At 47.6% G+C, this 24169-nt stretch overlaps 1 long non-coding RNA gene across 1 annotated transcript; it reads right to left on the reverse strand.

Annotated features, from left to right (window-relative positions):
• Positions 1-202: 202 nt before the first annotated feature.
• Positions 203-17143, reverse strand: LOC145509360 (uncharacterized). The gene is made up of 2 exons (XR_014056063.1): positions 15356-17143; positions 203-516 (listed from the first exon to the last, which is right to left on the reverse strand). It is a non-coding gene; the product is annotated as an uncharacterized LOC145509360 (long non-coding RNA).
• Between the last annotated feature and the right edge of the window lie 7026 nt (positions 17144-24169).

Raw genomic sequence — 24169 nt, forward strand, 5'->3', positions numbered from 1 at the left:
CAAGGTGGAGAGAAAGATCGATCTGTGATGAGTTATCAGTTTGCTCATCCAGTGTCTCATAAAGTGTGCTTGGCTGGTCTAGGGAATTGGGCTCTAGGACTCTACAATTACAATCTAGAAACTTGTGGTTATCATCTAAAAACATATGGTATCAGTTATAAAAACAGCTTTGTCACAGTGAAACTTTGACTTGAAAGATATATTCATAGGGTAAAAATTTACTTTCTAAAGTAAGTTACTCTCAAATTAATTTTTAAGTAATTAGGGTTAGATCCTGAGGGGCAGGGGTCTGCACATCATGGGTTGCTCACATTTTTTCTTTAAAAGAAAAAACTTGGATATTATCCAAGTTTCAAAAAATATTAGAACATGAAGTCTGATCTTAACGATGTAAACTGCATTCACAGAAAAAACTGAAGGAAAACACAATAAAGAGTGAACACTGGATATTTCCAAAGGGAGCCATGGATAATTTGTTATTTCCATGCTGTAAAATCTGCAGGCTTCACCTTTATCCTAGAAAGAAAAGAGTAACTTTTAAAAATATATCAACTATGTGTAAACACAATTACAAACAACATTCAGAATTTAGCAATCAAGTTACCAAACGAAAACCTAAAAGGACTTTCTATTAATGGGAAAAAATTTAAGAAATCATTATTTGGGAGGTTTCTAAAGTCCTTGATTTATATTTTCCTGCAAATGCGTATAGGTCTGACATTGTTCATGTTGGACAATTTTCTCAGAATACGTATTGGATTACTCAGGAGATGATGCAGAAAAAACCATAGTACGGAGTGCATCGTATGCTGTAGCTGACAAATGATGTTCCCGAGCTCAGGGACAGTGACCAGGGCAGGAGAAGAGGAGGACGAGCAGGTGGGGACACACAGGAAATAAAATGGGCTGTGTGCTGAAAATCCTTGAAGCCACATGTTGGGAAAATTGGGTTCATGATACTGCTTACTTTAGTATCTGATCAAAATTTTCCATAATAAGTGTTTAAAAAATAAAAGCACAAAACTAACCACTCAGTAAGATGCTATTCTCCATCTCTCAAAATGGCTATCAAGAGATCAATAACACCAACAGGGGTCCAGACATGGATCCCTGAGAATGCTTGAACAAAATAAGTCTAATTAGGAGAAAAAGCCTCTTTAGAGTGAAGCCTGCATTTTCATACATGGATTGGGTAGAAACTTTATGGGTTTATTATCTATGCCACAGCCTAAATCTTTTCCTGCCTAGACAAACATTCATGTTTAAATCACGTGTACATATATTTGGAGATGATACTCATGTGTGTGCCTGTGAGGATGTGTGCTTATGTAAATCTGACAACACAAAATTCACATCTTCCCATCCTTTCTAGATGTGATTAACTTGCTTAGATCACAAGCAATATCAGACTAGCCCAAAACTTGTGATGAACATGAAACTGTGATGTATTAATAATTATGACCCAAAGAACACAAACCCTTGTTACCACAGTGTACACATCATAGACGTTCATGTATACATGTATCCACTGTATACACTGGAGAGTGTTAGTCGCTCAGTCGTGCTTGACTCTTTGTGACGCCCTGGACTGTAGTCGACTTGGCTCCTCTGTCCATGGAATTCTCCAGGCAAGAATACTGGAGTGGGTTGCCATTTCCTCTCCAAGGGATCTTTCCCACCCAGGGATCAAACCTAGGTCTCCTGCATTGCAGGCAGACACTTTACCAACTGAGCCACCAGGGAAACTGGAGATCTCTGTATTAACTTATCACTTAGTACCTGCATAAACAGAAAGAGTCCATATGACCCAATGCTGAGCATTGGATGTTTCCAATTTTTTTTAGTTCATTTACGTAAAATGTAATAGAGTCACCAGCACTGTACTGAATGTGTTTTCTATTTAAAAAATAGAAAAAGATATTTAAGAGATAAAGGAGAAGGAGTCCAAGGCTGAATTATGGCAAATTGGAAGTGGTCAAACAGGAGATGGCAAGAGTGAATGTCAAGATTCTAGGAATCAGCAAACTAAGATGGACTGGAATGGGTGAATTTAACTCAGATGACCATTATATCTACTACTGTGGCCAAGAATCCCTTAGAAGAAATGGAGTAGCCATCATGATCAACAAAAGAGTCCGAAATGCAGTACTTGGATGCAATCTCAAAAATGATAGAATGATCTCTGTTCATTTCCAAGGCAAACCATTCAATATCATGGTAATCCAAGTCTATGCCCCAACCAGTAATGCCGAAGAAGCTGAAGTTGAACGATTCTATGAAGACCTACAAGACCTTTTAGAACTAACACCCAAAAAAGATGTCCTTTTCATTATAGGGAACTGGAATGCAAAAGTAGGAAGTCAAGAAACACCTGGCGTAACAGGCAAGATTGGCCTTGGAGTACAGAATGAAGCAGGGCAAAGGCTAATAGAGTTTTGCCATGAGAACGCGCTGGTAATAGCAAACACCCTATTCCAACAACACAAGAGAAGACTCTACACGTGGACATCACCAGAGGGTCAACACCGAAATCAGATTGATTATATTCTTTGCAGCCAAAGATGGAGAAGCTCTATACAGTCAGCAGAAACAAGACCGGGAGCAGACTGTGGCTCGGATCATGAACTGCTTATTGCCAAATTCAGACTTAAATTGAAGAAAGTAGGGAAAACCACTAGACCACTCAGGTATGACCTAGGTCAAATCCCTTATGAGTATACCGTGGAAGTGACAAACAGATTTAAGGGTCTAGACCTGATAGACAGAGTGCCTGATGAACTATGGCCAGAGGTTCGTGACATTATACAGGAGACAGGGATCAAGAAAATCCCCATGGAAAAGAAATGCAAAAAAGCAAAATGGCTGTCTGAGGAGGCCTTACAGATAGCTGGGAAGAGAAGAGAAGTGAAAAGCAAAGGAGAAAAGGAAAGATATTCCCATGTGAATGCAGAGTTCCAGAGAATAGCAAGGAGAGATAAGAAAGCCTTCCTCAGCGATCAGTGCAAACAAATAGAGGAAAACAACAGATTGGGAAAGACTAGAGATCTCTTCAAGAAAATTAGAGATACCAAAGGAACATTTCATGCAAAGATATGCTCGATAAAGGACAGAAATGGTATGGACCTAACAGAAGCAGAAGATATTAAGAAGAGGTGGCAAGAATACACAGAAGAACTGTACAAAAAAGATCTTCACAACCCAGATAATCACGATGGTGTGATCACTCACCTAGAGCCAGACATCCTGGAATGTGAAGTCAAGTGGGCCTTAGAAAGCATCACTATGAACAAAGCTAGTGGAGGTGATGGAATTCCAGTTGAGCTATTTCAAATCCTCAAAGATGATGCTGTGAAAGTGCTGCACTTGATATGCCAGCAAATTTGGAAAACTCAGCAGTGGCCACAGGACTGGAAGAGGTCAGTCTTCGTTCCAATCCCAAAGAAAGGCAATGCCAAAGAATGCTCAAACTACCGCACAATTGCACTCATCTCACATGCTAGTAGAGTAATGCTCAAAATTCTCCAAGCCAGGCTTCAGCAATACATGAACCGTGAACTTCCAGATGTTCAAGCTGGTTTTAGAAAAGGCAGAGGAACCAGAGATCAAATTGGCAATATCCGCTGGATCATCAAAAAAGCAAGAGAGTTCCAGAAAAACATCTATTTCTGCTTTATTGACTATACCAAAGCCTTTGACTGTGTGGATCACAATAAACTGTGGAAAATTCTGAAAGAGATGGGAATACCAGACCATCTGACCTGTCTCTTGAGAAACCTGTATGCAGGTCAGGAAGCAACAGTTAGAACTGGACATGGAACAACAGACTGGTTCCAAATAGGAAAAGGAGTACGTCAAGGCTGTATATTGTCACCCTGCTTATTTAACTTCTATGCAGAGTACATCATGAGAAACGCTGGGCTGGAAGAAACACAAGCTGGAATCAAGATTGCCGGGAGAAATATAAATAACCTCAGATATGCGGATGATACCACCCTTATGGCAGAAAGTGAAGAAGAACTAAAGAGCCTCTTGATGAAGGTGAAAGAGGAGAGTGAAAAAGTTGGCTTAAAGCTCAACGTTCAGAAAACTAAATCATGGCATCTGGTCCCATCATTTCATGGGAAATAGATGGGGAAACAGTGCAAACAGTGTCAGACTTTATTTTTTGGGGCTCCAAAATCACTGCTGATGGTGATTGCAGCCATGAAATTAAAAGATGCTTACTCCTTGGAAGGAAGGTTATGGCCAACCTAGAGAGCATATTTAAAAGCAGAGACATTACTTTGCCAACAAAAGTACATCTAGTCAAGGCTATGGTTTTTCCAGTGGTCATGTATGGATGTGAGAGTTGGACGGTGAAGAAAGCTGAGCGCCACAGAATTGATGCTTTTGAACTGTGGTGTTGGAGAAGACTCTTGAGAGTCCCTTGGACTGCAAGGAGATCCAATCAATCCATCCTAAAAGAGATCAATCCTGGGTGTTCATTGGAAGGTCTGATGTTGAAGCTGAAACTCCAATACTTTGGCCACCTCACGCGAAGGGTTGACTCATTGGAAAAGACCCTAATGCTGGGTAGGATTGGGGGCGGGAGGAGAAGGGGACGACAGAGGATGAGATGGTTGGATGGCATCACCGACTTGATGGACATGGGTTTGGGTAAACTCCGGGAGTTGGTGACGGAGAGGCCTGGCGTGCTGCAATTCATGGGGTCTCAAAGAGTCGGACACGACTGAGCGACTGAACTGAACTGAAAGTTCTGGTATAATTATGGTGCAGTATGATCATTTAGACCTGACAGTTTATACTGAACTATCATGTTATAATAAAGTATTCTTTGAGCTCAGTAATTATGACCTTTTTTCTAATTTTCTAACATTTTGTATACAGGTTTTATTTCCATAATTTTACAAATGTGCGTATAAGCACTAGGATATTATCTTTAAAACATAAGTTGAAATAAAGCACAGAAGAGTGAAAACATAGGCATGGATATGGATACAGATGGAGATGTAGATACAGAGATAGATCAGGATATAGACAAGATGTAGGTGTGGGTATGGGGTGGGGGTGAGGACAGAGGGAGACACAGAAGGAGACGGAGTCAGGGAAGGACAGACTGGCAGCCCAAGTGACCACCGCCTAGGTCCAGCCTGGCAGAGCGGAGAGCCCAGAAACTCCTCCTGCAATTTTTCCAATCATGACAACCCCCCTTCTCACCAAAAGGAACCGCAGTGCGGGTTTATGCCACCAGTTTGTTTGCCTGGCCTGTTACTGTGTATAAATAGAATCACACTGTATATGTTCTCTGGCGTGCACTGCCTTCCTTGTTTCAATGTTCAGTCTGTGATTCACCCCACTGCTGAACGGAGCTATTGTTCACTCTAGGTCCGGGCCTGCAGATCTCACAAGAAACAAACCCATTTTGCTGAAATGGACATTTGAGTTATTTCCAATCAGGAGCTACTATTATTACAAATGCCACTGCCATGAACAATCTTGAAAGAAGTTCTCGTGCTCTGTGTACGCATGTCTGTGGGGCATACACATGTCGGTGGGGTGTACACATGAAGGAAAGGATTTTTTGTAGGGAATACCAAACTTCCCCCAAAGTGGTCCCCGTTAAAACAAAGACACTGAGACCTAGGGTTTGTGGACCCAGGAGAACCAGGACTCTCATTTGAGAATTTATTGAAAATACTAATTTGACAATTAAGAAAAAAATTTTGTTTTGTGAATATTTTTCCCACTGAAATGTATCACTATGAAAGAGAAGTCCTTGTACTGTCTCAGTGTGGACATGACTAAATTCTCTGTTACACTCTGAGCCCCTGGAGTTTTCTAACAGGGTGAACGATGCCTTCAGGCAAGCTTTCCTCTCTAGAGGCTCAGAGAAATACAGAAAACCATGTGAGATGGTGCTGCAGCCGCAGTAATGAGATTGCATTTACATCTTCGCATCCTTTAAACTGGCAGTTTGGGGAAACTTGGGCGTTGACAAGAAGAGGAGACTCTCGATTAAATGAGGAGGGTGTCTTCTCCCCAGTGAGGCTGGGAAGTTCCCACAGTCCCCCTCGGCCTCCCTGCCTTCACGCCATCCTCTAAACACAGAGCTAACCCAAGACTGCACAGGAGAAAACCCCCCGTGGCTTCCCTTTCATAAGGTCTGAGTGTGAGTACCTGTCCCCAGCCCACAAGACCTCTGCAACTCATGTCCAGACTGTGTGGCCAAGGCTGTTTCAACCCAAGCTCTCTGCACGAAATGCCCCCTGCCTGGCACACTCCCAAGTGAGTTGCGAATACTAACTCACTTATTCTCATATCACACTAGTAGGTGAGCACTGTTGTTCACAGACCCCCCTTATAAATTAGGAAAATGAGGAGGAAGTTGCCTCTGGTCACAGACGAGGGAGGTATTCCAGCCCGTCCGACTTGGGCCAGGCTTGACCTCCTGTCCGTGCCCCCACCACTGCCCCCACCTCCCAGCTTCCCCGGCCCTCTTCTTCCTGAGAGGCTGGCACTCCTCCACCACCACAGATGATTCCCCCACCATCCTTACACCTTCTGTGTTCCACCTGTGATTCTCTTTGGGCCACCTCTGAACTTTATCCCTGTTAAAACTAGGATATTTTAATTAAATTATTATTTTTCATGTGTGTCCTCTACTAGAGTGAGAATTTATTGAGAGATAAAGTCCATGCATGGTGGGGCTAAGCTATGTTGTCTGGAACATGGCTTTGTTCTTCCTGCCTCCTTAGGAAGGGCTTCCCAGGTGGCTCAGACGGTAAAGAAATCGCCTGCACTGCAGGAGATACTGAGTTTGATCCCCAGGTCAGGAAGATCCCCTGGAGGAGGAAATGACAACCCACTCCAGTATTCTTGCCTGAGAAATCCCAAGGACAGAGGAGTCTGCAGGTTACAGTGCATGGGGTTGCAAAGAGTCAGTCAGTCCTGACTGAGCACGCACACCTCCTTGGAAAAGGAGGGAGAACTTGCTTTCCTAGGAAACTCCCCGCCCATAAAACACGTGCCTCCTCGTGATCCACAGTGTCATGTCTGAGAATCCACGAGCCTCGTTAGCACCATCGCTCTAACAACCCATTTGGCAGCAAACAAGGGCAGCAAAATGCTCGTCAGCTCGGAATGCTTTCCCACTGCCATTGTACATCTGGTGTAAACGCAGGGCAGCCTCCCCGCAGCTCGATTAGTACTGCTCCTGCTTCCCCCTGTGGAGACACGGGTCTGCAGGAAAAGCCTGGACAGACTTGCATGTAGGTCCCGCCGCCTCCCTGGAGGGGAGGCAACTTGACGAGCAGGGGGCCTTGAGTCCTCCTGCAGCAGCTCCTTTCCCAGCTTTGAAACCAGATGATCTCAGCAAGTGTACATGACCAGTGCTGCGAGGTTCACCACTAAAAGCCCTGCAGGAATTCTGAGTGATTCTCAAGCATCGGCTGTAGGAGCAACGTGGCGATTTTCTAGACAGCCTGTTATTTTAGAGCATAAGTGCTTCTGGGATTATGATAACCAAACAAAATTCAATTTTTCCAGGGACTTTCAAAGTGACAATTTTGTACCCGTAACGACTAGACACAGGAGTTACCAATTCATTCAGAAACAGCTACTTTCTGAGCTGTTGTGACTGAACCCACATGAGCATGGTCTGGAGGAGCTGGAGGGAAAAGAAGCAGCAGAAAAGCAGACAAGGCCAGTCAGGTCGAGGGAGCCACGGTCCCCCCAGAGCTCAGGGGCGGGAACCCGGGGGAGGGGAGAGCAGGGAGGACCCCAACCAGAGCAAACTCAGGAGACGTGAGGAGACCATGGTCACAGTGGTCAAGCCGTGGGACCAGAGAGTCAGTGGGAGGATGGGGACAGAACAGTTGTTGTCATGCAGGAGATGCACCACACTACCCGGGAACCAGAGGCCGGAGGGGACAGACAGCATGCGGGCAGCTTGGTGGACACGGGGTGGCAGCAAGTGGATATCTTCTCTTCTCAGGGAACAAGAAAACAGAGCTTCCACGGAGAATGAGGGACTGACAATTTGAAGAAAGAGGAAAAGGTGTAGAACACTATCTGGAGAAATGCAATCTGATCTGTCATTAGTATGAATCCCCTAAAGTGGGGGAACAGCCTCGCCCCAGGGAGTGACAGCAGAGGGAGACAGCACCAGGGTTAAGGACGCGAGCTCCCGTGCCTGGTTATTCCCCTTTGTCCCAAGAGCATCCTTGTGTCATTAGCAGATGGTCCTGTGTGTGTGCCTCTCTGTTCTAAGTCCTAGAGGGCTTGGAGCCACTTCGTTCAGTGACACAGACCTGGTACCGAAGGGCAGAGTGAATTCTCCTTTTATTCATCTCAGCCACACGTGGTTAGTCACTAATTCGTGTCCTACTCTTTGCGAAACTATGGACGGTAGCCTGCCAGGCTCCTCTGTCCATGGGATTTCCCAGGCAAGAATACTGGAGTGGGTTGCCATTTCCTTCTCCAGGGGATCTTCCTGACCCAGCAACTGACCCCAGGTCTCCTGTATTGCAGGCAGATTCTTTACCGACTGAGCTATGAGGGAATACTGACCACCAGCCACCACTTGGTCATCCCCAGCCCTCAAGTGATGCGCAAGTCCAAAGCCCCCCTTCATCTCATCTTCCTCCTGACCCACATTTTGCAAACCATTGCAGGTTGACGTTGCCTGAGGGCTTGATTGCCTGAGCGCTTGGTGAACCATGGTTGGAGCTCTGTTCCCTCGGTTACTGAGATCCCCTCGGCCAGAAAGACCTCTGGACCAAAGAATCCTCCACCCCTGACTCAGTTGCACACCTTCAGTCTTGAGCGTGTCACCTGGTTTACCTGATCGAAAAGCATCTCAAAGGACATCAGGGTAGTTGATTATCAAAGCAAAACAGAACACAACAGCCCAGGAATATCAGCGGTTCTGAGAAGCTCCCCACCTCCCCAGGTAAAAACCAGCCACAGCACAAAACACAAGCCTCTGAAATGTGAGAGGTAAGAGGAAGGGGGATTTTGGCCCAGGGGCTCAGGATGGAAGGGCAACACACAGGGAGGCTCCTGGATTCCTCACTGCCCCCAGGCCTCTGAGAAATGGCACTCCCGAGCCCTCCAACCCAGAACCAAGCAGCACAGAAAGAATTTCGTGAAAGGCCAGTCTCTCTCGGCCGAGAATCAGGAAGAGGGTGGCCAGATCACGGAAAACCATTCTGGAAAGTTGTCTCCAGGTGGGCAAACAGAGAGCCCACTGCCGTCTCCCTCTCTGTTGGTTTCCAGTCTCCAAAAAGAGATTTGAACTTGCTCATCCCATCCTGCCTGTTGGGCTGGGAGCAGCCCCCAGGCTGATCCGGGAGCCAGGCTTTCTCCCCCACGCCCCAGGCTTTCTCCCCCACGCCCCCGGGCCCAGCAGCAGCAGAGCTGTACCCCTCCCAGACTCAAGGAGACAGGCAGACGTGTGAGGTGGACACTGGCCCTGTATCCCCCATGCCCTGGTGTTGCTCTGAGACCCCTTCCCACCCAGAGGCCCCAAGTTCTGGCCTAGGGGCTCCTTCTGCACCCCAGCATTGAGATAAGGGGTGTACCAGTCGCCCCAGACAAACCAACCAGGCCAAACTAAGGCCACAAGAACTCTGAACTTAAACTGTTCTTGGAACTGCACCCACAAAATTACCGAGGACCTGATTGAATGCAGCTTGAATAGGACCCAGAAGCTCCTGACACCATAGACAAAATCTAGGGGACACTCCAAAGTCATCTGCCACCCAAGAACCGAGAAATATCACAAACTGAGGGAGAAACGATGACCCACAGAAGCAGACACAGATCAGAGGTCAGGATGAGCTGAGAAGAGCTTTAACATGGTCATCATAGAAGTGCTTCGAGTACAATTTCAAATCCCTTTGAAACTGATGGAAGGTAGACATGGAAATCCTACAGACAAAGAGTAGTTAGAGGTGGACATTCTAAAGCTGACAAGTATAACCAGGAAAGTAAAACCACTGTTCCTGAATGGGCTGAGTAGCAGCATGGAGACGACAGAGGGTAGAACCACTGGACTTAGTGACAGATCAATAGTATTTGCCCATCTGCTCAAAGGAGGGAAAACAAATGGAAAAAAATGGAGAGAGTGTTGGAAGAGAAAACAGCAGAAGGAGCAATACCCATTCTGCCAGGGTCCCAGGGGTAAGGAGGGGAGTGGGGCTGGAAGCATCTCAAAGCAATAACGCTGCAAACTTCCCAAAAGTGGAAAGTGAGAGACATAAACCTACATCTTCAAAAAGCTGAGAAAACCTGAAATGGGAGGGATGCATGGGAACCCATGCCAAAGAGAGATCACATTATCAGCTTACAACACGGTGACCTGCTAAAAACTAAAAGCAAAGAAAAAAAGTCCTAAAAGCCAACAGAAGAGAAACCAATTTTCAAGAGAACAGATTTTTTATCTGAAGACCTGGAGGCAAATGGAAGTGCCCAGCCTTCTGTAAGCACTCAGAGAAACCTCTGGAAACTGCCTTTTCGGTAACTTCCAGGAATGAAGGGGGACGGAAAGAAAACTCAGAGCACGTGTTGCCAGCAAACCAGCCCCTAGAGAATGGACCCCGAAGTCCCCCAGTCAGAGGGAAACGGTTGTGAGGGACACTCAGAGCTTCAGAAGAAGGAACAGGCCTTTGAATGCGTAAAAATGGGGCAAATGATGCAGCTAAATCATACGTAATGATCTAAGCGAATTTTATAAAATCATCTGATATGTTGAAGTCACACTTACGAGACTTGCACTGACAGAGTGAGAGAGTCCAGGGACCTGAGTGGACATGTGGCTTCCCCACGTCTCTGGGATCGGTGAGCCGTTGCTGCTGGCCAGCGGAGATTCCTTCAGACTGTGAGACATATGGCAGCTACCAGGAAAGACACACAGAGTAATGTCCTCAAAATCACTCTGAAGAAGTCAAGAGGAACTGATAAATTAGGCTTCGTCAAAGCTAAGAACATTCCTCTGTCAAAGACCCTGTGAAAAGCAAGAAAAGATAGGATAACAATTTGGGGAAAATATTTGCCACGAAAGCTTAGTATCTTGCATAGTTGGAGAACTCTCAAAGCTCAACAGTAAAGCATAACTAATTCAATTAGACAATTAGTAGAAGATATGAAAAACCTGATTCAGTGTGGAGGACATACCAATGGCTAAGATGCACATGACAGCTGCAATAAACAAAGTGACCACACCCACGCCGGTGAGGATGTGGTAGGAAAGCCTAGTGGTGCAGTCCCTCTAGAAACCGTGTGGCGGCTTCTCATATAACTACACACACGAGCACCAGGCAGCCCAGTGATGGAGAAATGGAAACCTACGACTGCATAAAATCTGAACGTTTATAGCGACTTTACTTGCAGGAGCCCAAAACAGGAACAACCCAGATGTCCTTCAATGGGTGAATGACTGAACACACCACACCAGGGCCCATCTATACCATGGAGTTCTACTCAGCCACAGAGGAGAATGAGCCATTGGGACCCAGTGCAGCTGGGATGGAGCCTCAGGAATTGTGCCAAGTGAAAAGGGCTAATCCCAGTGGATTACACACGGTGTGATTCTGTTCCTAAAACACTCCTGAAATGGCAAATGTGTGGAGTCTGACAACAGGATGGTGATGGCAGTGGGCCAGGGTGGGGACTGGCGGTGGTGGAGGCATGGGTGCGGGGGTGGTTGGTGGCTGCAGTGATGGGACATCTGTGTCTCCATGTACTGATGTCAGAGCCCTGGTCCTAACATAGGATCTCAGTTTCACAAGACATCACTACCGGAAGAAACCAAGCAAAGTGTCCATGGGAAACATCTGTATTATTTTTACAACTGCCTGTGAATCTACAATTATGTAAAATATTTAAGAGAAAAGCTAGACCCAAACCTAATCCCAACTTAACAAAATTAATGAACCAAAAGTTTCTAACACCAGCAAACATCTGGCCAATATTTACATCTTCTGTTAAAATTTGAATGCTTAAATTAATTTTCAAGCTGGTAGTGTATAGCAACTCATTCAGACTCGATTTCGGTTTAGAAAACTACAATTTGTTTATAGTTTTTTATGCTAATACCTCATTCTCTTGGGCAACATGCCACATGAAAATTATACCTACACTATACACTTAGAACAAGAAAGGAAATAGTTTAATATATCGAACTATGCTCAGGGTCAGAATAAAAACTGAGATTTGAATTTCTTTTTCACTTGAGAAACACTTTAAATAAAATAGGAAATTTCAACTAATTTAATTTGGAAAAGAAAATTTGGAAGAGAAGCTATGACCAACCTAGAAAACATATTAAAAAGAAGAGACATTGCTTTGCCAACAAAGGGCTGTCTAGTCAAAGCTATGGTTTTTCCAGTAGTCATGTATGGATGTCAGAGTTGGACTATAAAGAAAGCTGAGCACCGAAGAACTGATGCTTTTGAACTATGGTGTTGGGGAAAACTCTTGAGAGTCCCTTGGACTGCAAGATCAAATCAGTCACTCCTAAAAGAAATCAGTCCTGAATATTCATTGGAAGGATTGATGCTAAAGCTGAAGCTCCAATACTTTGGCCACCTGATGCGAAGAACTAACTCATTGGAAAAGACCCTGATGCTGGGAAAGATTGAAGGCAGGAGGAGAAGGGGACGACAGAGGATAAGATGGTTGGATGACATCACCAACTCAATGGACATGAGTTTGAGCAAGCTCTGGGAATTGGTGATGGACAGGGAAGCCTGGAGTGCTGCAGTCCATGGGGTCACAAAGAGTCCGACACGATTGAGTGACTAAACTGAACTGAATTTTGAAAATATGTATCTTTTCTATAATATCCATGCTGTTTAGAGCAAGAGTGAGGTTTCATTTGATTTCCCTGTATGGGCTACTGCCTGTAACCTTTTTGGGCTTCCCCCAGTGGCTCAGCAGGTAAACAATCAGTCTGCAAAGCAGGAGACAGAGGAGATGTGGGTTCGATTCCTAGATGGGGAAGATCCCCTGGCATAGGAAATGGCAACCCAGACTAGTATTCTCGCCTGAAAAAATCTCATCCACAGAGGAGCCTGGCAGGCTACTGTTAAAAGGTTGGCTATGAGTCAGACGCTACTGAGTGACTAAACACACGTTTGATTTGAAAGATTTTTTTGTTTTGTTTTGTCCTTACGACATTTAATTGAAAACACGATACACAGGACATGGCAGCCTCAGTGCCAGATGTGCTATTTCTTTAAGCAGCATGTGCATGGGAGAAGGATGTGTCTAGATGACAGTAAACTGAAGTGACAGTCAGTACCCTTGTTTATAGACTGAAACAGCAAACTTAAAGTGATCGTTGGAATGATGGAATTTAATTAGTGTCTGAGGCTAAAGCTTAGCTCTAGTCTCTCCCTGAACCTCATTGGTCAAGAGTGGTTGTACCTGGGGTCTCACCATCCTCAGGCCCAGTGGTCAGCATACAGGGGCTCACCCTCAAGTGCCCAGCATACCCAAGCTCATGAAAACAACATGTGCCACACACACACACACAGAGACACACGTCTTCATTGACCTTCCCCATCATCCACCTGAAGATCATGGCTTGTTGTTACACTGATTTAAAAGAACAGACATGATGTATCAGCTCAATGGATTTTACTCTAAACTGAACAGTTAGCACGTCATTCTAACCTCTTGTGTTGGTCGCTCAGTCATGTCTGACTCTTTGTCATTCCAACCTCTTGTAGGTAAAAAGAAAAAAGCCTCACTGTTATGTTGACTCTTATTCTTGCTGTGTTTGCCCAGAAGGACTCAAACACTCAAGCAAAGAAGTCCCTAATGAGTAGTACCTGTTAATAAATCCAGGCGGTGAGTCTTGCTGATTAACCAGGACATCAGCAAGGAAGTGTCCTCACCTTACCAGCCAATATTTAAAAAGGAAAAAAAAAATACATACATAGCACAAATGCTTGCAACATAGTATATTACCTAAATAGTAATTTAGGATTTACCTTTTTATCTCCACTCCCAAATGCATTAACTTTGAACCAAAATCAATAAACCTTCAAAAGGGATACATAAGTAAAAATAATAGGAATTGGAGTGATCTTAAACATATGCATCCGAGGGATGTTTTTCCTGAGTTTTTAGTGTTCATTGACTTCAAAACAAAGGAGAAGGGCATCTTCACATTTAGAATCATTTTATCTACTGACTTTTCTGTCCAGGACATGTTCTTAATGTTATTTTTAAAGAAGTAATTTAATCTTAAAGAACATTTGTGACCACTTTGGGCCTCTCTGTGAGTTGTAGTCCCTGTGCCCTCTCCTGCCCCACTATTTCGGGTTGTTACATGAAATGGAACAAGTACAGTAACTGATAAGGGTCTGGACATCCTCCTCCAGTCCGTTACATCATCACAGAGCTCAGAGCCTGCTAGGACAAGCTGAGTGCCAGAGGGCGAGCGGCTTTGTCGGGGGTCCCTGGAGACCCTCAGTGTTTGGAGAGCAGCCTGCGCTTTAAACCTGTAGATCAACAACTGGAAGCAAACATGGTCCCAAGAACATCTGTGATATTTGTTATCAAGCCCACCATAATTGTATATGTAAAGTATCCACCTTACACCCATGCTCTGGGGTCTGGGAGCCCACGGGCTTGTCCCCACCACCATGCGTCTGCAGCACAGGTGACAAGACTGCTCAGAGAGCAGGCATCCCACTCCTGGGACCTGAAGAGGATAGGCAAGTGGTGACAACTACCGCAGGTCATGAGGAACACTCCTTTTCCTTTGAGTCTTCCTACCTATTCTTCAAAGTGAGACAGTGGTGGTGACTCCACCAGCAAGGATGCTGAGACCTCAGGGGTCCCCAGGGCCAGGCGGGCACCAGATGCTAGTGACCGAGGCTGGCATGAGACGCCAGGAGGGCCAGGGCCTCTCTGAAAGCACTTTCAGCAATTTTTTGTTTTTAAGACTGTAGAGTCCAAACAAATCGTGACTCCTAACAAGATTTAATATTTGGCCTTTACACACCAAACCGTAATCCCTATTTAAAAAAAAAAGATAGAGAGAGAACCATGTCACCCCCTTCCTCACTCTTCCCACGAGGCAGCCCTGTGTCAGCACCCATACTGTTCCGTTTAACCCCAACAAAGTCTGAGCATGAAATATTACAGTCCCCTCTGCAGACGGACACCAAGCCTGGGAGATAAGTGGGTGGACTGGGTCACACAGCGAGGAAGAAGAGCCCTCCCCACTCAGCCTCCACACTCAGGGCTCTCAGCACTCTGCCCCCAGCTCCACAGCAGAAGTCTCAGTGCAGATGGCTTGGGCCACAGCCAGAGCAGGACACAGAGGCCCGTGAGTACTGACCTTCTGCCTTTAAGGAGGGTCATCTCAGTGTGGGGGGTGGGGATAAGCCCTGAACTGGACCCATGGGGCACTGGGCTCACACCCCCAGCCCCGCCGCGGGGAAGCCAACCACGTATTCGTCCCGCAGCATCTCTCGCACAGGTGAGACCCTAGGCATCCTATGAGGGTGGCCCCTGGGGCCACTGCCGCCTGGCCATGACCAGGGTCAGCTTCACAACGAAGCTTGCTCCGTACTTTATCCAGTCAAGACTTAGTGCCAGAGTCTCGGAGACCTAGGTTGGAGAACCCCTGAGGGCTGTCTCCATGTGCTGTTCCATCTGTTTTGTCTGTCTCCTTTTTCTCACTCCTTGGTTTGTCTTTTCTTGACTTTTGGGGAGTCCCAAGAACCCTTCTAGGATTCCACTCTGATGCATTCACAGTGCTTCTGAGTGTCTCCCATCTTGGGTACCTAAGCCGCTGCTGCTTAGGTATCACTCCTGTCTTCTGGCATCATCTTTCACAACTGAAAGTGATGTGTAGACTCTGCTCTTCCATGTGGGTCCATCTGCCACACTTCATACTTTCAACAAACAGTTGTCTCCAGTGTTTCCTCCATATTCATACCTGGCACCATATCAGATGGTGCTATCAAATACGATTCAGGAAATTTATCATAAGGAGTATTACATTAACCCCCATTTTTACTCATTCCAGTGGTTCTCTTTCCTGTCTGATATTCTGAGCCATCTGGTACTTCCGTGCTGTTTAGAGACCATTCTCTCTACCTGCTCTGCAAGGGCTGGTTTGCAAGCAGCCATCTGTGTTAGAGAAGACCTCAGTTGTTTACCCCTCGTTCCTGAAGAATATTTTCACTGGACATTGGATTTGTGGTTCACGTTTATCTTTGCCCCATACTGAAAATGGCACCAATACCAGTTCCTCCTAGTCCTATGGTTCTGGACAAGGAGTCGCTGTCACAGCAACAGTGATGCTCTGCAGACACTGATCCCTCCTCTGCCTGCATCCACATTGTTTATTCCTCTAGTTTTCAGCAGTTTAACATGATCTGTCCTGGCATGGGTTTCCAGGCATTCCTCCGATTTCAGGTTTTCTCAGCTTTTTGTAGATGTAGGTTTATGTCTCTCACTTTCCACTTTTGGGAAGTTTGCAGCGTTATTGCTTTGAGATGCTTCCAGCCCCACTCCCCTCCTCACCCCTGGGACCCTGGCAGCATGGGTGTTGCTCCTTCTGCTGTTTTCTCTCCCAACACTCTCTCCATTTTTTTCCATTTGTTTTCTCTCCTTTAAGCAGATGGGCAAATACTATTGATCTGTCACTAAGTCCAGTCACTACCCTCTGTCGTCTCCATGCTGCTACTCAGCCCACTCAGGAACAGTGGTTTTACTTTCCTGGTTACACTTGTCAGCTTTAGAATGTCCACCTCTAACTACTCTTTGTCTATAGGATTTCCAGGTCTACCTTTCATCAGTTTCAAAGGGATCTGAAATTGTACTCGAAGCACTTCTATGATGACAACTTTAAAGCTCTTTTCAGCTGATCCCCACGTCAGACTCAGTTCTGTGTTGGCATCTGTTGGTCATCCCGGCCAGTCCACACGCACAGGGGATGTCTGACCAAAGGTGGTCCCATCTCAGTGTCCCTTTGTCCTGCCTGGAGGCTCAGAGAGCTGCCTGGAAGCCTCCACACCTGGGAGGTTCTCCACTCTCACCTGGAAGAGCCAGGACATCCCTTTCAGAGAAGGGGCAAAAAGAACATACAGAGAATCACGTCCACCCAAGGGACCAGGCCACGTGGGCTCTTCACTGGGTCTCTAACCAATCAGAGTGAGACATGGAACAATCATAGAATTTTTGTAGCTGTTGCCTTAAGACATCTCATCTACACTGGGTATAGATTTTGTCTTAACTTTCTAGCAAATAACTCATTTCCGTCTTTTCTCTCTCTATCCTAATCTTTGTTTTTGGGGGAGATGTGTGATTCCAGGGTCCACTCTCCACCCCTCCACCTCCCGCTTCAGAAGAGTGCTCTGAGGGCACGGGGACAGAGGGGAGGGGAGATGGGGGGGATGCTGGGGAGGGGAGGTGGGGGAGGGGCAGGAAGGAGCAGAGAGGGGTTCAGAGATGCTGCCCCTTCTCCCAGGAGCCCGGGACATGGCCACTGTCGCCCCACCACAGGTGCTCCCTCCACAGAGGGAACCACTCAGGTGAGACCCACCCCAAATCAGTGCCATCAGGGAGCCCCTCACAGCCCCCTTCCCAAGTGGCTGCTCCCAGGATCTGCTCTGGGGGCAGTTGGAGGGGGCCTGACTCAGGACTGTGGCCTGGCCCCCCCTCCCCACTCCCTGCCTGCTGCTGGCCTGGTGCTAGGCAGAGGGCAGGCTCCCTGGAAGCCCAGATCTACTCCCCGAGGGTTATGCGGGGTCCCTCGGCTGAGCCACTGATGACAACATCGTTTCCACAAGAAGATGAACTTTGACCTTCAAACAACCCACTCGTGAATCAACTTTGAGATCGCAATGCGTTTATCAGCTATGAAATCCCTGTGGTTAAAAATCAGTGATTCTGTTCAGCAAAGTTGCTGCTCATCAGACATCACCGGGTAAAGCAAGGACCCGTTCTGATGGAGCAAGTATCCTGGGGGTGCTTTCTTCTCTGTTTCTCACAAGTTTGGGCTGTTTTCCTGTGAAACCAGGTCCCCATGCCTCTGCTTCCCTCCTCTCTTGGACTGTCTGCAAACACCAAATGGAGCCAATTTGCTGACAGCGGAGCCCAAACATACGGGGCAGGAATAGAGAAGATGGGCTTTGGTGTTTCCGGAAACACTAAGTCCCCAGGCTGGTAAGTTTAAAAAGAAGGAAAGAAAGGCTGGACTTGAAGCATCATGTGAAGCTCTTGCTCTGCAAACCCTACAAATTACCATCCATTAAGTAACCACATGTGACATCACCCGAGTCTTCTGGTCCTCACGGGGCCTGCAGAACCACAGAGTACAAGCGGCTGCGGGGCTGCTGTGTGGAAGGTACAGTTGACCTCATATCCTGGGCATTTCTGTTCAGCAGCCTGTCTATCCCACAGGACCCAGGGTGGGGGGTGGCTTTCTGCAGTCTGCTGCTTTGGGCACATTCGACCAGCCTCCTCGTACAAGCAGCAAATCCAGCACAGAGCCTGAGGAAACTAACTAATCCTAATTAAGAAAAAAAATACAAAAAATGACCCAACCTCCTAACTCTAGAGACATCAAATGTGAAGAGAACGCCTGCTAGTTTTCAGAAATGTATCGACTTTCCCCCTGCCATCAGACTGGCCCTACAGTCAGTGGGAGTACCCGACCCCCTGCCCTGCGCCGACCACCATGATTTCCTGCCTTTGAGGAGCTGCTGGCATCAAGGCCACACCAGCCCCCTCTCCACCTCGCAGCTCTTGAGAATCAAACGCTTCTCTGCCTGGAGTAAACTCCTGGTGCTCATTCCTCTGTGGATTTCTTTCTAATGTGAAGTTTAATTTCAGTGTCACTACTTGGAAAATAATTTTTAAGCAACATGTGGACACAGCTGTTTCTGCTTGGTATAGTTTTGAACTTGCAGTGAATTACATCTTCCTTTAAAAGGGGGGCCACTTTCTGCTTCTCTGTGAAAGCAGAAGTCAAATAATTACAAATTGATAATAAACACGTCTGAACTTTCCTCTCCGACCCCCAAGCCCAGGAATCTGTCCGTGGCCTCTGTTCTTATTTGGTCTCCCATGTTTTAGCAGAGAAGTTTCATCTGTTCCAAAGCATGAACTTCATGCAAAAACACCGTTTAGGTTTTAACACTCTTCGTTTAGTTTGACAAACAAGAAAAAGAAAGAAAATGCTACCCACACTGAATGGTCACTCTCTAGCCAGAAAAATGTTGCTGTCAGAGAATCCATTATTCTTTACCAGCTGAGCCACAAGGGAAGCCCAGTCCATTGACTATGTGACATTAAAAAAGAAAGAGAGTGTGTTAAAATGTGTTGTCCAGGGCAGTGAGTGAGGAAATTTGATCGGTCTTCCACCTTTAAAAGGTCCTGATATACAGTGACCTTTAAATATTTGGCAAGCTGCCCCAGAGAAGAGTCTGTAGTGATGGGAATGAAATAGCCATCACGGTAAGTGGCTGCCACACTGGAGACTTCATCTACAGAGTGTGATAGACAGCAGAAGGGACTGTAGTCTTGATGGCCCAAGTGAAAATCCAGCAGGAGGTGAGGAAAGGCGGGGGGGGGGAGCGACAGAGTAAAGTCAGTTTGCAGACCTTCTGACTCTTAGCCCAGATGGCAGCTGGCTCAAGTGATGCTGTTCTAACCCCCGCCAGGCTTAATCAGTAAACCAGGGTGAGGGCCAGGAGCTCACAGACAAGGTGACAGTTAACCAAACAGAGCAGTTCTGTGGGAAGAAGATAGGATCTGGAGTTGAAGAAAATCCCATAGTATGGAGACACGTCATTACACACTTGTCCACACCATGGAGCATGCACCACCAAGAGCAAGCCCTTGTGTGACCCACCGTAGACCTGGGTGATGATCTGTCATTGTCTCTTCATAGATGTATCACACGTACCATCGGGTAGTTGGTGTTGACATCAGGGGATAAGGTGTGGGGGTGGGGTGGGTACAGGAGGCGGGAGGTACCTGGGAAGTCCGCGTATCTTTCTCTCAGTTTTGATGTGAACCTAAAACTGCTCTAAATAAGAAAGTCTACTAAGAAAACGTCTCAGGATTAAGCGGGAGGTGACCAAGATGTAGTGGGAGAAGCAGAACGGAGCAGCGTGAGCCCAGGTGTGCTGGCAAAGCATTCAGGGAGGTGAGAGGCTGTGCTGGAATGGGGGCCAGGTGGGCTGGCAGGCAGGGCTGGACACCACGCCTGGGCAGGTGGTCATGTCTCTCAGAGCCATTTGAAAAGCTGGGGCCCTGCAGCTCTCCCTTTCCTACCATGGCCTTTGCATCCATGTCTCCGTGGTGCTGTCTGGGTACAGGGATAAGCAAGGCCCCCCAGCCCCGGGGCAGTGTGGACAGTGTCTCCTCTCGGACCAAGTGTTTGGAGACGCAGCACCCCAGCATGAGGACCTCAGAAACCCCCCCCCGGGAAAGACAAGCAGCTGTCGACTCACGCCCCGGAGCTCAGAGCATTTGGGGGTCCCACTGTGCACACAGCGCTCCTGCTGCTCCCACACGCTGGACGCGGTAGGGGCTGCCGGCTCACGGAGGCCCCAGGGGCCCGACTTCCCCGGAGGCACGTGCAGACCCCCGACCCTCACACAGGTGTCCCTGAGACATCACTGGCACTTTATGCTAATGTCACCGGAAATCTTACAGAGCTTCGTCAGAAGGCATGGGGCAGACCTTGGTCCCTCTCAGAGCTCACCCAAACCTCTGGGTCTTCACAGCGGAGTCCGCCTGGCAGTGCAGGAGGCTGTAGGGTGGGCCGAGGCTGACTCAGCCCAGACGAAGCAAGGCGGCCACCCCACCCAACCTGGAGGTGACGCTGCGCTCAGGAATGCAGGCACCTGTGAGGGCAAGAGCAGGAGAGCAGTCACCTGTCACCTGATCCGCCAGGTGGAAAGGGGGTGCGGTCCTGGCTGGGCCTTGGCTCTGAGCCCCCCCTCCCCTCCAGCCGCCGGCTCCTCCCACTGCAGTCCTCCCTGCCCCCAGCCCTCCCTCCCGGTACCCTCCTTCCCACCGCCCACGTTGCTCCAGGACTACAATCCCCTGTTGTCTGTGAACGTTGGTGCCCCGTTGCCTGTTAGGAAGCCCTGATCTGTTACCCACAAGGAATCTGCGCCTTCAGGCTCCATCTTTCCTCCAGGAAAAGCTTCCGGCGTGGAAGCAGCTGAGACATGATGGGAGGTGCAGCCACAGGGCCCCCACAGCCTTGGCCCCCACGTCCCCCTAGAGCTGTCTGCCTTGGGAACAGCACACGGGCCAGAAATGCACACAGGTATGCACGCACGGAGACGTGGGCACACACAAGTACATGCACACGTGCATGAACACACAGACAAGCCTTTCTGTCCTCAGGACCACACTGGAAGCAGGCTTGATGGTGGCTGAGGACAGCAGGCCTGGCCTGAGCGCTCTGAGGCTCTGGGGCAGGTGGGGGGTGTCTGGGTATCTGTGGGTGTTGGTGGGAGAAATCGCCCATTATCTGTGGTCCAGTGGTCCCAGCCCAGAGCCCTGATCGCCACATGTCTTCCCTGGGCTTCAAGCTTTGCTGTGACTACTGGGCCCCAAGGTTTCTGCAGGGAGGCCTCCCACAGGCAGGCGGAAAGCTCTCATTCCCTCTCCAGCAGCTCCAAGCGCAAAGCCAGGGCTCTCTGCGTGGCTGTGGGCAGTGGGTAGTGCAGGGGAAGGTACCCTGTGCCAACATCATGCCGTGTGGGACAGCAGGACTCACAGGGGAACTGGCCATCACCATGCTCACATCCAGGAGACCTGCTCCTCACTGTGTCTGAACCCACTGCCTCCACTGACCACATCTGCTCCCCATCCTGCTGCCAGAACAAAGGACTAGGTACCAGGGCTTCAAAACAGCAGATGCTTTATCCTGCAGCCCTGGAGGCAAGGAGGAATGAGCCTCACTGGGGCAAGTCCAGGGTAGCTGGTCACTTTCGGAGACTGCGGCTCCTGCCACCCCCGTGTCTACACTCCCCACATGCCTTGGCTCACAGCCCCTTCCTCAGTCTTCAAAGTCAGTCAGTATTGCCCTTTCATGATTCACATTCCTCCTGCCTGTTTGTGTCTTCCTGTCTATCTCTCTGGCCGCAGCTGGGGAAGCTCCTCTGCTTTTCAAGGCTGTGATTTGACCAGGTTCCCCAGGACAACCCAGCAGGATGGAGACATCTCAAGACACTCACATTTCCCAAGGCCCTTGTCATGTAGGGATCAGGTTCCAGGCATCAGGAGATGGGCACTTTCAGGGCGGCCACGCTGCCTGTCATAGTCTGTTCTATCTCTTTGTTATCAGACACGTCCTGGCACAACTGTCCTCCAGAGTCTCTGATGTTTCCTCAGTTCCACAGAGGTCACTCAGCAGATCACGGATGGACAGATAGATGGATGGAAGCAACTGTTATTAAAACCCTCCTATACCTTAACTAGAATTTTGATGTCCTCCCTGTATGTTAGGACTTCCCTGGTGGCTCAGTGGTAAAGAACCCGCCTGCCAATACAGGAGATAAGAGTTCAATCCATGGGTCAGAAAGATCCCATGGAGAAGTAAATGGCAACCCACTCCAGTATTCTTTCCTGCGAAATCCCATAGACAGAGGACCCTGGTGGGCTACAGTCCATGTGGTCGCAAAGAGTCAGACACAACTGAGCAACTAATCAACACAACAACATGTATGTTTCATTTCTTTGAAAAGCCAGGTCTTATCCTCTGTTTCCACAGATGAGGAAGTGAAGGCTCAGTGTTAAGTTGCTAGGGTCACACAGTTGACTTCTGACAGGGGCGGGGCTTTGTGTATACGACCCGAAACACAGGTGTGCCTCCCCTTTCATCAGTGCACAACTCACTTTTTCTTTTTTTTACCCTAGACTATCAGAAATCACTGGAAAGTAGCTCAGGTTTTCTGGCTGCAGTTCATCACCACTAGGAATAAAGGGAACAGTAAGGGTGTGATGGTGAACTTGCCCTGGAGACAAAGGAGCATTGTGATGATGATGATGATGGTCATGATAGAACATCATCATGGAGATGCAGGTTGTCACTGAAACAGCAGGAAAGTAGGACATGTTTTGTTGTCATTATCTTATGTTTATTGAGGCTTATGATGTGCCAGCATCTGTGCTCAACCATTTATAGGTATTATCTCATTTAATTTCCTAAAATCCAGCAAGACGAAAATCTCTCATCATCCTATTTCAGAATGGAAGTGACCCACCCACATTTTCACAAGACATAAGCAGTGGTTCCAGGAATCGATAGGCCACCTGATGCTGAGAGCCAAATCCCTGGAAAAGACCATGATGCTGAGAAAGTTCGAAGGCAGGAGGAGAAGAGGGCAACAGAGGATGAGATGGTTGGATGGCAACATCAAATTAATGGACATGAGTTTGAGCAAACTCCTGGAGATAGTGAAGGACAGGGAAGCCTGGTGTGCTGCAGTCCATGGGGTCACAAAGAGTCAGACAGGACTTAGTGACTAAACAACAACAACCAGGAACTGAACTCATTCATGAAGACCTGCAGCCTGTGCCTTTAACAATGGTATCATATCGGAAGAAAAACCTAATAAACATTGTACTTTACCCAAACTAGCCAGCGTTATGAAAACCATAGTGAATTCTCTTCAGATAGTAATATGCTATCAACTAGACCATCAAAACAAATATGGATGTTCTCTGCTGGTGATACCAACCTATCCTTTTGGAGCTGCTATCAAAACATTAATGCGAAATTATTTTAAAAGCTGTGGAAAAAGACAGCTGGCCCTGAGGGGGACAGAGAGGACCGTGTCTGGCCGGAGAGCCCCCATCTTCACCTCAGCAGCAACTCAGGATCGAAAGAAGGAGAGTGGAGGGAATTTCCTCTTAGAGGAAACTGCTCCGTATCCAAAATTCTCTGAGAGCAGAGGGTGACGGGGGGCAGCCTGGAAGTGGGTATGCAGAGGAAATCTCTGCAGCCTTTCTGTCACCAGGGTGCCCACCCGGGCAGCGGGTCAGCACTGATGTGTCCCCGCGCTGGAAATCCCCCACAGCGGTCATGTTCTCCACTGGGAGGACGTGGCCCCAAAGCTCTGCTCTGAGTCTCTGCGGTGATAATCTTCTTCTGTTTTTCAGACAAAGATAATAT

The sequence above is a fragment of the Giraffa tippelskirchi genome, chromosome 6 (genome assembly GCF_054371585.1).
Source record: "Giraffa tippelskirchi isolate mGirTip1 chromosome 6, T2T-mGirTip1v1.2.pri, whole genome shotgun sequence".
NCBI lineage: Eukaryota > Metazoa > Chordata > Mammalia > Artiodactyla > Giraffidae > Giraffa > Giraffa tippelskirchi.